General features: G+C 38.9%; 1 protein-coding gene across 1 annotated transcript in view; it reads left to right on the top strand.

Moving 5' to 3' along the window:
- Positions 1–5,562: 5,562 nt before the first annotated feature.
- The window catches only part of LOC120421903 (DNA-binding protein D-ETS-3), a 121,436-nt gene continuing 111,876 nt past the window's right edge, over positions 5,563–15,122 (top strand). Inside the window, exon 1 of the mRNA XM_039585202.2 lies at positions 5,563–6,365. The gene's annotated coding sequence lies outside the window, so the exon portion shown is untranslated. The remainder of the gene's footprint in view (positions 6,366–15,122) is intronic.

Genomic DNA, 15,122 nt, shown 5'->3' with positions numbered 1-15,122 from the left:
TATTATTATTAAAAAATTATAATTCTTCATAATACTCAAAAATACTGAAAACTCTTTTACGCGAGCAATTCAAAATAGCGCGAACTTTTTTTACGCGAAAAATTCAAAATAGCGCGAACTTTTTTTACGCGATTTTTTTTTACGCGAGAACCAAAATTCGCGTAAAAAGAGGTTTGACTGTATCATAAATCCTACCACATATTCAAAACTCACACCTGCTTATTATCGGGCCGTAAATCAAAATAGCTTTTAAGCATTGTAATTCTTACATGCCACTGGTACAGTTATCGGTAATTGAAGAAAACCATACTCGTTTTTTGCTGTAGACAAATCTTCAGAACCGTAAAAATGATAAATAGCTGTTTCAAGTGTAAATTTATTTGATATATATGTTTGAATGGCCAGGACCGTGGTGTCCTGGCGTGGTTGCCTCTCACCCAGTCGGCCTGGGTTCGATCCTTGAAGGTCTCGGTGGCAAATTTTGAGACGAGATTTGTCTGATCACGCCTTCCGTCGGACGGGGAAGTAAATGTTGGCCCCGGTCTAACCTAGAGGTTAGGTCGTTAGCTCAATCCAGGTGTAGGAGTCGTCTCCCTGGGTCCTGTCTCGGTGGAGTCGCTGGTAGGCAGTTGGACTCACAATCCAAAGGTCGTCATTTTGAATCCCAGAATGGATGGAAGCTTAGGTGTAAAAAGTGGTTGGCAATTGCCTCACCAATCAAGCCTTCTTACACCTAGTTTCGAGTAGGAATCTCGCAATCGAGAACGCCGAGGCAATGCTGTAAAGCGAATAATTTGTTTTTTTTTTACATGTTTGAACTGTAGTCTCATGAAAGCATTAGTTTTTACATTTTTTCTAAGTGTAAGGGATTGACAAAATTCAATCTAACAAAGTTTCAAGTAAAAAGTGTCCTTCATCAAAATTTTATCTCAAAACATGATCAAATGTGTCAGAAAATTATGTTTTGTATTGTTTGTATTTTAGCCTCTGACAAAGAATTAGCTAAGTATTTTAAAACTATTGTAGATAAGCTTTAAAGATACTTCCATCAAACAGCATTATAGGACTGTTTTCATACAACCAAAGTTAAAGAACGAGGGGATAGCCCTCACGAAAAGAAACGTGAGGAAAGTGCTATTTTGCGAGAGTATAGTCCTCTCGCGTGTTCATTCGTTCATTGGAATAGTTCATCCTATGAGTGGCTTACATGGACAAATGTCCACCGCTTAGTCACCGAACCATGGTGGCCCATACGGCAAAGGCACGGTTCAATATGCCGAAGGTCTTGGGTTCGAGTCTCGGTACCGGTACTTTTTTTTGATAGAAGAACTTTTTTTGAAGATGAACCCATGAGTAAAGTACTCTCGGTAGTTTCGGGATTTATCCTCTCCGTCCGCAAACAGTACCATTTTACTACCGAATCGTGCTCTTTATCCTCTCGTATGCCGATGCCCAGTTCTGGGAGTACATTTCAAAAAAATACCTAACCAATGTTTCACTTATTGCAAAAATATTCAGAATACCGAACATGCATTAACATCCCGTTCCCGTTCTCGTAACCATGAACAAAAAATCACGAATTTAGCAAACAAATGTGTTCATGGAAACGTGAACAAATTCATGAAATCATGGTACAAAAATCATGAAATCAGGATATGCACTTCATGAAGTTATAAACTAGTTCACGAAGTTTCATGTTCAAAGCCAAAAAATTACGACTAGTCGACCAGTAACGCATGAAAACAAAACAGACATGTTTTGCGAGCTGGCGAGCTGATTTCCCGAGCAGGGGTAAATAACACGGGAATACCATATTTTGGTGTTACTTGGTATAATAACAAATACCAAAATGTGCCCTTGGTTGCCCAGTAATAGATGGTATAATACCATGAAATCATACCAAAAAACTGTATGGGGAAGACCAAAGCAATACCAAAACGTGCCATTGCAAGGGCAAATGAATACCAGACAAATTACAACTTTCCGGGTAAATAAAAATCTCGTTGGACAAAAAACAATGAGAATTCTCTATAGAATTACAACGGGAATTCAATTTGGCTAATCGGATTGCAATGAGAAATGGGTAGAATTTTGATGCTATATTTAAATCCTTCGAACAGGCAGGAAAACGAAGTCTTGCTTTGGAGAGCCAAAAAATATCAGGTAAAGAAAACTAGAGGAATACTGGAATCGAACTCATGACAGGTAAGGTGCAGACACCATTTTAGCTACCCGTTTACCAACTGAGCTATCAACGCTTGTTGAAAACGAGCTGCTGCTGCATCAACATGTTTTAGCTGCAGGCAAAAATATCATGAAATTCAACGAAAGAGAAACAAACTAAACCAGAACGAGAAAGGCTATAGCCCAGGCAGCGTGGCATTTTTCGTGAGATTTTTGAGGATGCATGATTCCAACTGAATAGGATTCAACATTATTGTTTTTACTATTGTTGTCGTGAAGTTAATCGTCTAAATATATAAATGTTTTTCTTATCAATTTCAAATGTATCAGCATACTTTTAAGAATGTTAAACATCATTTAAAATAGATTTTTTTATGAATCACCTTTATTTTATAATATTTTTATTTAAAATACCTTTACAATACCAATGTATGGTATTCCCTAATTTATAAAGATCATCAAATGACTTTTTTAGACCAAAATAAAATAGTTGGCTTTAATTTGGAGTAGATTTGCGTTTTTAAGTATGTAAGTAAGTAACAGTACCTAGGTCAAAATTCGGTATTTTTCTAACATTTGCTCAATAACAATACAATACCAAAATTTGGTATAATACCAGAGATTGGTATTAACTTACACTTTAGACATTTTTTCAAGGGCTCGCGAAAACCAACATTTGGTATTGATACCATTGAATGGTATTATTTTGCATTTCCCTTGTTATTTACCCATGCTCGGGTTGGCTTGTGTATTGATTTCAGAGAATTTTGAAAAAGGTTTTCTTTGCAAATAAATGTAGTTGTTTTGTGAGTTTTTTTTTGGGGAGGGGAGGGTTTAGTGAAAAATCACTTTGCTAGGAAAAAGAAGAAATTGTGTATGAACAAATGCAACGCAGGGACGGTGTAGAGGGAAGGGGGTTGGAGAGCCATTTTAAAAAAAATCGTTGCTTGTTTGCTATCTTATTTCCTTTCTTCTCACAGCATTTGGTCACAAGATAGCACACAAGCGATGATTGGAAGCATTTCGATAAATTCAAGTACATTTCAAGTACCGTCAGTGGGAGTGACTATGGGTCAAAAATCGATACACCTCTCGTAATTTCTTGATACCAAAAACAATTTAAATAACATCGAAAATCTTTCAACGTAAATTTATTCTTATACAACACTACCTTGAATGCCAATAGTTTGAAAATTGACCCAATCTCACCCCTTATAGGGGGTGAGTCAAATGAAACTAAAATGATGCTCAAATACAACGGTATGGTAAAAACAAGTCATACAACAGTGTTTTTGTTCGAGGCAGGGATGGAATAATCGCAATAAAATCAATTTCGCTTGCGAACTTTCTTCACCCGCGAAAGAGAGAGGAGGCAAATCACGCAAAAGAAAATCGCTCCCGAACTTCTCCAAGAAAATCAATCTGCTGATGATTTTTTGTGAATTTCCTTGTCAGCACCACGTAAAAATATTTATTTCACTTTGTTTACACACATTGCCCATCTACAAAATGGGACAGGTCATATTTCGACGTGTGACGTTACGTTTGCAAGTGTAGTAGTGAAAAGGATGTTCCGCCGAATAATCAAGATGATGATTTTTTTAGATCCCTTTTACCGATCTTTCGTGCACGAGAGAGGAGAGCCATGCTCCGTTCGGATTTTTTCTCTTCATGAACGTCCAATGATTTTCTTTTGATGATGATTATTCCATCGCTGGTTCGAGGGAATCGTATTGACACGCTACAATGTTTGAAGTAAAGATTTTCAAACATTTGGGTAGTTTTCGAGCAATTCCAACAAAAATATTAGAAAAATGATTTTTCGACAGGTCATTTTTAGCCAAAAACGTACCTCAACTTTAGACAACTGCCAAAATAACAGGATTTGTTCTAGGAACGAGATTTTTTCAGCGAAGTCATCTTAAGATGTCCCCTACACAACCCTTTTAACAGAATTTAGTTTCATTGAAATGGTAAAATCCGTAAAAAATCATTTGGACCCAATCTCATACCCACTGATGGTATTTCAAGTAATTCAAGGTTTTCAAGTAATTCAATTAAATCAAGTGATTCAAGTGATTCAAGTAATTCTAAAGACTTGAATTACTTGAAGATACAAAAAAATAATTTAAGTTATTCAAGTTATTCAAGTAATTTAGGTAATTGAAAAACAAAAAAAAAACAGCAAAAATTTTGTTTTAATAACAAATATTGGCCCTTTAATTTCTTACCTTTACCTATTGGTGAATTTATTCTGCTAGGTTCAAAAAGAAAACATTTACTTTTTTCACTGAAAAAAAAAATGCTGTGAGGTCCAGCTAAATATTAAAATGGGTCATTTCAAACATTAAATGCTCTTCTCCGTATGAATGATTGTATGTCAGAAAACGTTTAAATTAATTCTACAAAATACATCCACAAATTAAAGATATGCATAAACAGGGTTATAAAAGTTAAAAAGGCGACTTTACGTAAGTGTTGAACTAAAAAAAGGCTTCTCCGTCGGCTACGTACCATTAAAGTTGCCTTTCAACCACCTGTTTACCCGTGTGCTATTGTATCTAGAAAAAAAATGTGTCACTGAGACCACACAACAGTCAAGCGTGACAGATGGATCGACTTCAACGCACAAGTGGCACATAAACAAAGACTGTGCCGCTCAGTTGTACCTTCTTGCTAAAAATATGCTCCTCCATTTCAGTGGAAAAGGCTGAAAAAACGACCAAAACAACAAATAGAAGCGCAAAAAAGGATTCACGAATAATTTATGTTTGTATCAATGGGTTGCACACGATCCAGTGTGTGTGTGTTTGAGTGCAGTAGATAAGTTAGGAAAAAGCATGGTGAAAGCGAACGTGTCCCAAAACGGACAGATAGTGAAATTTTCCAACAAAGTAATCCTAGCACTACTGTGCTCTACAAAATGAGGCCGTCGAGGCTTACTATGACTATCGTCGTCGTCGTCGGGCTTCATTGAGGATGGCTAACAAACACAAACTTGCACAAGTATGCGAAAAAGGACACATCACAGCTCGCAGTGTACGTGTGCAGGACAGAAAAGCAGTAGGCCACGCCTTTATTATCATCCCTCTCCTCCTGTACAATGTTGCGCGGTGCTTCTTCACCACGTGTCTCGGCCTACTGCTGCGGTGTGGTGTAGGTTGCTTCCTCTCTGTCACACTCTCTGCGCCGGGATTCAGCGCGCAAATTCCACGTGAGTGCGCCGCCGTCGTTATGATCTTTTTGCAGGGATGTCGGCGGAGACGGCGTCTTCCAGCAAGAACAACAACAACAGCAACAGCAAGTCCTAACCGACATTCCGCAAACCCCAAAAGAGCGGATCATCTGCCGCTCCTGGTATGGTGAACGGTTCGGTCGGGCACGCTTGCCAAACGGATATCCACTTTACATCGGCCAAGGTCTTTCGGTCCGACGCTCCGGAATTCACCAATAAATGATTTGTGCCGTGGTTTCGGTGTTGTTTGGCCAAGCAAAACCAACCAACAAAAAAGTGTGTGTCCAACGAACCTGCGGTCTTGCCGTTGTCTTCACAGCCGCTGGAATCGCTGAACTGACCGTAACGGAGAAGTGATAAAAAAAACAATTCGCGGGACTCGCCGAGAAGTCGCGGTCCGGACGCTGGAAATTATGTCAAAGGTTCCCATCGCGGGAAGAACCGTGGACAAATAAAGTGCACCAGGCTATTTGTCTTTTTTCTTGCATCCCGTCGTCGAGTGCGAAGTAGGCATTGCCATCCGGGCAGGCCGGGTGCATCGCGAGTCTTGTGGCGCTTGGACCAAAACGAAGTAGGCGCACGACGGAGTCATTTGTCGCGCTACTGAATCGCGATTGCTTATCGATTGCTAATAGATTGTTCAGCTGCATGCAGCAAGTGGTTGTTGTGGTGCTCGGAGCAGACAGTAGTCCAACGGAAAGGAACGATAGATCTATGAACGGAAACAGTAGTTGGTACATGGCGCACAAGGTGCAGTGATTGTTTGGTGAGTTTTTTGAGTGAGAAAAAACAAACGGAAGTGATTCAGTGAATGTGCGCTCAATAGGAGTAGAAAATTAACACTGAAACCGAGGTTTGCACAGAGTGAATGACATCAACATTTAGTCGGCAAATTTTTTTGAAATAGAAACATTGTAAGCTGATAACACATTTTTTTGAAAATAAGGTATGTATAAAAGAATAAAAAATCTATCTTATATATATAAAAAATTTCGACGGTTTTGTTCGAACGCGAATCAGTTCAATACGGAGCGTCGGATCGAGGTGCTCTTTGTTGCGTTGGGTTCGTATAAGCCCAAGGAAGGTTCTTACGCTAAAAAGTTATAACTTTGGCCACTCTGGAACCGAATCCGGAAAATCTTCAGATTGTTTGGGAAAAGTTACGTAAAATCAAATTTAGGTCACAGGAGGCTGGAGAAGCAAAACAGTTAAAAACGTCAACAAACGAAAAAAGGCAGAACGAAGTTTGTCGGGTAAGGCTTGTTATAGAATAGAAATTTTCATATGATGAACTTGTTCCATCAATTGTAAACAATTTAGATTATTTTTACATTTTTCATTAAATTTTTAATTAAATGAGACACATATAGGCCTCATACAATGTTTTTATTTTGGGATCACAGAACAGAAATTGATGTAACATTTTGGGCTAAAAAATGTGATGAATTAATTGATGTATCGATAAATTTTCGCAGTAGGAAACCATTAATAATGTTAAATTTATTAACTTGGAAATTAGGCGTGAAATTTAAAATTTAGTTTTATCCCACTCCTTCTTGTACCATTTTTTCTGAACAGTCCTACATCTTTCTTAGAGACACTTAATCTATCAGATTTTTTGCCATATCGATGCCTCTGTGCTCTCTTATGCTAACTAGATACGATTCCTAGCAAGCTTAGAGCAGAAAAGCAGAAGAGGCATCGAAATAGAGAATGTTTCATCAAAGCATCAAAAAAATCAAAAAAGCATAGCAATCCACTTTAACGACCCCCGGGTCTTTTAAAGTCTCTGTTGCAAGTTTCTGCTCATTTCTAGGCGTCCAAAGTTTATGTGTGGTGAGTCACCCAAAACCACTTTTACGCAAATATGGACCGACGTTTTACTTCCCCATCCGATAGAAGGCCAGGAGGATAAGGCGGGAATCGAACCCGCGCCCCATAGCAATTTAGAGATCGGCAGCCGAAGCCGCTAGCCACCGCGCCACGAGGCCCTCTGCTGTGACCAAATTGGAGGATTCTTAAAACCGGTCCCGTGTGCGAAGGCTGATGTTTTTCAGATAAAAAATTGTCAGTTTTTGATTTTTATATTTTTGTTTAAAGAAAATTGGGCTTCGTGATTCACGCGGAATATGTCTTGAGAGTGTCAACCCGTATTAACGTCATGATTCGAAATAAGGACACTTAGTAGCATATCATTTTTGTTATACAGAGAAACTTCTTTTTACGCGGTGCGTTACGTTTTGCTAATTTGACGATTTCTCTGGAACAACTTTTGCAATCTTTTAAAAGCGATTTGTAGGTTTTGTTCAGATCTACAAAACGCTTTTGGAAGCTTACAAAAATATTGTATGGTCTTAGAGAAATCGACGAAATAAAAAGCGTAACGCCACCGCGTAAAATGAGGTTTCTCTGTAGCTGGCAAAAAATCATGTATTAAGTCATTGTTATCCGAGCATTCGTTGGAGAAGGTTGTCTGATTCAACATGACTCGTCGCGTCCCGGCGCAAAACGCCGGCAATATCGCCCTACCTGCGGCTCAAGCAGGCAAAAAAGTGGGAATTTCCAAAAGGAAGGTTGAGGCCTCAACTGATGGCCAAAAACCGGGGATTTCCAAGAGGAAGGTGCTTTTGGAAGTGACATCGAACAGCAAAAAGACGAAAAAGAGCGACGGTACTGTACCGATGGATGAGGAGGAGGAGAACTCTTCGTCGCACGAGGAGCAGCTTTTGAAGAACAACAAGTTCGCTGGACTGCCTGACGAGGACCAGGTAGCGGAAGCAAAGGAGAATGAAGTGAAACAGCGAAAGGAGAAACTGCCTCCTTTTTATGTGCGGCAATCAGCAGCAATGATCGACTTTCGAGCGGGGCTGGTTGAACTCATCAAGTCTGGGAAAGTCCAAGGCAACATTCGTCTGTGTCAGGACGGATTTAAGGTGCTGGTGCAATCCAGGCAGCACTATCAACTGGTCAAGGATTACTTGACCGAAAACGAGGCGGAGTACTTTACCCATGATGTCGCCATGGATAAGCCGTACAAAATCGTCGTCAGAGGTCTGTACGACATGCCAGTGGAGGAATTAGCTGCCGAGCTAAAAGTTTTGAAACTGGATGTGTTGGCCGTGCACAAAATGAGCCGACGCAACAAAGACATCAAGTACCGTGACCAGCTCTACCTGCTGCATTTGGCTAAGGGATCGACGACGCTTCCTGAGCTGAAGGCAATCCGAGCGGTTTTCAACATTATCGTGTCGTGGGAGCGATACCGACCAGTGCACCGTGACGTCACACAATGCTTCAACTGCCTGGGTTTCGGGCACGGAGGTAAGAACTGCCACCTAAAGCGTCGTTGCGCCAAATGTGGTACCGATGCGCACATCACATCCCAGTGCATCCAAGATTCGCTGGTTAAGTGCCTCAACTGCAACGGTGAGCACTCGTCAACCGACCGAAAGTGCCCCAAGAGAGCTGAGTTCGTGAAAATTCGGCAGCAAGCATCGACGAAGAATCAGCCTCAGCGTCGTAGAACTCCTCCAGCCCTGGTGGAGCAAAACTTTCCACCTCTTCAACCGCGACGCCAGGTCCCGAACTTGGCACCGTTGCCGTTGGATCCCAGGAAGAGAGCTGAGATGAATCAACCGCGGCCGGGTTCCAGCCAGGAGCCGAGACCGTCACCACCGGGCTTCAGCCAGGAGCCAAGACCAGCCCAAGAACCAGCAGTTGAGGAAAATGGTAATGATCTTTACACCTCAACCGAACTCCTCAATATTTTCAAACAGATGTCCGCTGCACTGCGTGGATGCAAAACCAAGACCCAGCAGATTGAAGTGCTGACCTCGTTCGTCATCCAGTATGGATCGTAGGTCCCTCAAGCTGCTGAATTGGAACGCTTGCTCCATTAGGAGGAAGAACTTAGAGCTGGTGGATTTTCTTCGCGAGAAGGAGATCGACGTAGCTGCCATCACGGAAACTCATCTGAAGCCCGGTGAAAAAGTTTATCTGCAAAACTACAAGATCGCGACGCAGCTCGACAGGACCACCTCTGGAGGAGGAGGTGTGCTTGTCGCTGTTCATCGTGATCTCAAGCCACGCCGGCTGCCACACTTCAAGCTGGACATCATCGAGGCCGTTGGGGTGGAAATTCCCACTTCGGTTGGCCCAGTACTCTTCATTGCTGCATACTGCCCACGTCAGGTGAATTCCAGAGATGGTTCAGCAGCAAAACTGAAGAGCGATATCCAGAAGCTGACACGGCGGAGCGCAAAGTACATCATCGCTGGTGACCTCAACGCGAAGCATGAAGTTTGGGGCAACAGCAGGAGGAATCGGAACGGAGTGATTCTGCACAACGATCTGCAAAACGGATACTACAACGTTGTGAGTCCAGATCGTCCAACGAGGGTGGCTCGGTCTGGGAATCACTCAATCATCGACTTCTTCATTACCAATATGGCTGAGAACGTGGCTCATCCTGAGGTGTTTGAAGAGTTGAGTTCTGATCACTATCCGGTGGTTGTGGAGGTTGGAGCATCCGTTACTCCGCAGCGGCAACCAACCCGGAAAGATTACCACAACGTTGACTGGCAGCGGTTTCAGCAAGTGGTCGACAGCAACATCGACTATGATCAACACCCGGAAACTTCTGCCGATATTGATCGTTCGCTGGAGGTGATCCAGCAGGCTATCAACCAAGCAGAGGCTGCCAACGTTCGGGAGGTTCCTGTTAATTTTAAGGTAACTGATATTGACGTAGATACTAAACACTTGATAAGACTAAGGAATGTTTATAGGAGACAATATCAACGGACTGGGGACTATGACAAAAAGATTTCAGTGAACAATTTGAACAAAATCATACAAGACCGACTTGACAATATCAGAAATCAAGAATTTTCAAAACATGTAAGCCAGCTTGGGAATTATTCAAAACCATTTTGGAAACTTTCTAAAGTTCTTAAAAACAAACCAAAGCCTATTCCTCCTCTTATTGTTGAGGATTCTCCCTTGATTACATCCGAGGAAAAGGCAAATGCACTTGGGCTTCATTTTGTTAGTTCTCATAATCTTGGCGCTTCCATGACCAGCCGTAAAGAAACATCAGTTGCCAATAGTATTTCAACAATTAATAACTCTACCTTTGAATTTTCTGCAGATTCCCATGTTTCTGGTGAGGAAGTCAAAGTTGCAGTAAAACAAATGAAAAATATGAAAGCTCCTGGCTTTGATAACATTTTTAATCTAGTGTTGAAAAAACAGAGTGATCAGTTCTTTCAACATCTAGCCAATATATTCAATAAATGTTTGCAACTTGGTTACTTCCCCACCAATTGGAAACTGGGCAAAGTCATACCAATTTTGAAGCCTCAAAAAGATCCAACATCGCCAACAAGTTATCGTCCCATTAGTCTTTTGAGTAGTCTGTCCAAACTCTTTGAGAAGGTCATCTATTCAAGGCTTTTGGATTTTACCAACGATAATAATATAATTTTGAATGAGCAGTTTGGCTTCCGTAAGGGACATAATACTGCTCATCAGCTTACGAGAGTAACCAAAATCATCAAGCAGAACAAGCTTGAGTCTAAATCAACTGCTATGGCTTTGTTGGATGTTGAGAAGGCTTTTGACAATGTTTGGCATGATGGTTTGATACATAAACTGTATTTGTACGGTTTTCCAATGTATCTTATCAAAATTATCCAGCACTATCTTTCGGAGAGATCGTTCAGGGTTTTTCTGAATGGGATTGCTTCTGGATTATTCAACATTGATGCTGGGGTTCCCCAAGGAAGTATTCTTGGCCCACTTCTGTACAATATTTTTACATCTGATTTGCCTACTCTTCCTGGTAATGGTGTGTTGTCACTTTTTGCTGATGACACTGCCGTTATTTATAAGGGTAAAATAACCAGATATTTAGTTGGCCGTCTTCAGAAGGGTCTTGACGTTCTTTCCGAATACTTTGGCGACTGGAAAATTCGTATAAATGCAGCAAAAACTCAAACCATCATTTTTCCTCTTTCCAAATCGGCCAGATTTGTCCCAAAGGATGATGTTTTGATAAAAATGAATGATGTTTCGATACCCTGGTCAAAGGAAGTTGTCTACTTAGGTCTCATACTTGACTCGAAACTTTTGTTTCGGCAGCATGTAAACAAAATATTGAACAAGTGCAGCATTCTCATCAGGTGCTTGTACCCTTTAATTAACAGAAAATCAAAGCTTTCTTTGAAAAATAAGCTAGCAGTTTACAAACAAATAATTTACCCCGTTATTGAGTATGCAGTACCTGTTTGGGAGTGTTGCGCTAGAACTCATAAATTGAAGCTCCAGCGTGTCCAAAACAAGGTACTCAAAATGGTTTTGAATGTTCCTGGCTGGACAAGATCAAGTGAGGTTCATGAATTAGCAGAAGTAAAAATGTTGGATCAGAAGATTCAAGAAAAATGTTTGAAATTCAGGGAAAAATGTGCTATTTCTGAATACCCCTTGATTCAAGGATTGGTTTAGTTTATTGTAAGTTTAAGTTAGTTTTAGGTTAGGTTATGTTTTCTTAACATTTTTTTTTTTCCTCATTGTACCTAGTGTTACAAAAATGATAAATCATATATTTTTAAAGTTATGAAAATGAACAGTGTTTAAATCACGAAAAGCAAATTAAAGCTGAAGAGCCACAGCTGACCACTTATTATGTAAACCAAATGTAATTATTATAAGAAAGATTCAATAAAGTAAATTTAATTCAAAAAAAAAAAAAATTAATTCATGTATTAAGTTGGAAATGTGAAAATATCATCAGGATATAGTATAAACAGTCGGTTTTAAGAGAATGCATGCAAAATATGTTTATTGTAACAAATTTTCATCAGAATTTTAAAATTAAAATGACTTATTGTGCTTCGAATCCCGGACACTGATAAAAGCTGATTCGATATCCGGACACTTTTGCTTCGAATTCGGGACACTCGATTTTGCTTATGAACCGCACAAATTTGGACTGAAATATTAGTAAATTGTAATCTTTGGGCCTCAAATAAGCTGTTAACATCAAAACAATCGATATTTTATATAAAAATTTGCTAGAATCATAAATTTCTGCTTTGCCTTCCCGGTGCATCGAACGCCTATAAAATATTTCAGTGAAATGTTTCACATTTTTGGTAAACTTATAATTTTATTTTATATAATTGTTTTGGCATTAACTACAGCGTTCAAACAAACTTAAAATGAATGTTGAATTCATCAAATGCGAACTTATATCCAAATAATTGATAAAACAAGATGACCCGAGCATGGGTAAATAACAAGGGAAATGCGTAATAATACCTTTATCTGGTATCAATACCAAATTTTGGTATTCCTGGACCCTTTAAAATTTGTCTTGAGGATTATGCAAGAGCAAAATGTGGTATCATACCAATTTAAGGTATTGTTTTGATATTGCAAAATTGCAGAATTTGTCAATGGTCGAACACCACATATTGGTATTCTTTTGGTAATACAGTGTTTTATCAAATTCCTCTGAAACTATGGGAAAATGTTGACCAATTTTGACAAAATAATTAATTTTGCGCTAAAATTATGTCTCAAAGCGAATGCTTTAATTGAAAACCGGAAATTTCAAACTTGATTTTAAACATTTTTGATATACCCCCTAAAGAAATTACTTGAAATTGTGGAAAATTTTCTAAGTCAGGATGGTACATTTTGGTATTATTTTGGTATTAAAGTGTTTTATCAAATTCCTCTGAAACTATGGGAAAATTTTGACCAATTTTGACAAAATAATTAATTTTGCACTAAAATGATGTCTCAAAGCGAATGCTTTCATTGAAAACCGGAAATTTCGAACTTGATTTTAAACATTTTTGATATACCCCCTACAGAAATGACTTGAAATTGTGGAAAATTTTCTAAGTCAGGATGGCACATTTTGGTATTATTTTGGTATTGAAAGGTTTCATCAATTTTCTCTGAAACTATGGGATTTTTTTTTACCAATTTGGACAAGATAATAAATTTTGCGCTAAAATGACTTGAAAAAAAAAACCAAATACTTTGAAAAACGAGTCAATCGAAAGATTATTGAATTTTGGTGAATTTCAATCCAGTTTTATTTTAATAACACTTATTTTTCAATCTTGTTATTTTTCAGAATCTTCAAGAACTTCATGCACAGGCCGTTCATCAATGACAAATGCATTCGGAGTGGTGAAGAATATCACTAAGAACAACATGAAATCATCAGGTGAGTAGATTTGGCTGTTGCATATGGATCATTTCCGTTTTTTCACTTACGGCAACTGCTGCACTAAAAATGGTATGAAATACCAAATTTTGGTATTACTTGTGCAAATATCAGCGACCAAAATGTGATCTTGGTTGCCCAGTAATAGATGGTAAAATACCATCAAATCATACCAAAATCATGTACGTGGAAGACCACAGGAATCCAAAATATGATTTTCCAAGGGCGCGGGAATACCTAAAATTAAACCATGGCAATACCAAGTTTTGGTATTCAAGCAATGTTCAAAAATCCAGAAGACCTCAACTTGGTATTGAAATGGTTCTATTTTGAGGTATTATTTTACCCTTGGAATAACATGGTTTGGTATTGTTGTGCCCTTCCACATACAAGACTTTGGTATGATTTCACTGTATTTTACCATCTATTACTGGGCAACCAAGGGCACATTTTGGTCGCTGTTATTTGCTCAAGTAATACCAAAATTTGGTATTCCCGTGTTATTTACCCCTGCTCGGGGAGGTGTCCGGGTTTCGAAGCGTCCGGGAATTCGAATCATGACGTTAGTTGCGCATGGCAAAATTGCAAACATAAATCGTCTGTTTCATATTTTTATAATGACATATCATCATGAAACATTCAGGAGTGATTGAAAATCACCTTTTGAAAGGATTCAATATGTTTTCGGAAATATGAAATTGTGAGATTTTCTACTTGTATGTAATCCCTTAAATAATAATCCAGCGAAGTTACAAAAAACGTGAAATTTTAAAATGATATATTTTTTATAAATATATGTACCTTTCTGGGGTAGGTTCTGAGAGCACATTAAGTTTCCCTTCTAATGACATGTCCCAAAATTTTTACAAGTTGAGTGACTAAAAATGGCATAAGCTTCAACAATGCTTTCGATGGAGAATACGTTTGTTTGGAATTTTCAGTACGCCATCAAATCGGTCGTCCAACCTTTCATAAAAGTCCTATTGACTTCTATTTTCCAAATCATCACCATTTCAGGCTGCAAAAAATTAAAAATACGTATTTTTTCGAATGTTCAAAATGCAAAGGAGTCGTATCGCCCCCCCGTCACTAGGCATCGAAAAAAGAACCTTGAATTCGGGATCAGAGTTCAAAATTACCTCTAAGGACAAAGTTTCACGCAAATCGAAGATAGGTCTGGGCAACTTTTTCCGAATTTGTGTGAGTTAGAAGAAAATGATCCATGTGAGTTAACAAAAAAACTAATCAAAGTTCCTATGAAAGGTTTTGCATAACCGCTCATACAAATTGCTTGCGCAATTTATGGTTAGTTTGCACATAAGTAAAAAATCAAATAACAATTCATGCTTTTAAAATCTTTGATTTTGATGATTTTTTTCCGGTTCTATTATGTGACGTTGCATTGATTAGATAATTAAAATCTTTTGAATACGTTAGTTTGTATTTTTAAACCAAAAAACC

The sequence above is a fragment of the Culex pipiens genome, chromosome 3 (genome assembly GCF_016801865.2).
Source record: "Culex pipiens pallens isolate TS chromosome 3, TS_CPP_V2, whole genome shotgun sequence".
NCBI lineage: Eukaryota > Metazoa > Arthropoda > Insecta > Diptera > Culicidae > Culex > Culex pipiens.
The sequence above is the reverse complement of the archived record's forward strand: the minus strand, read 5'-3'. Positions and strand labels throughout refer to the sequence as shown.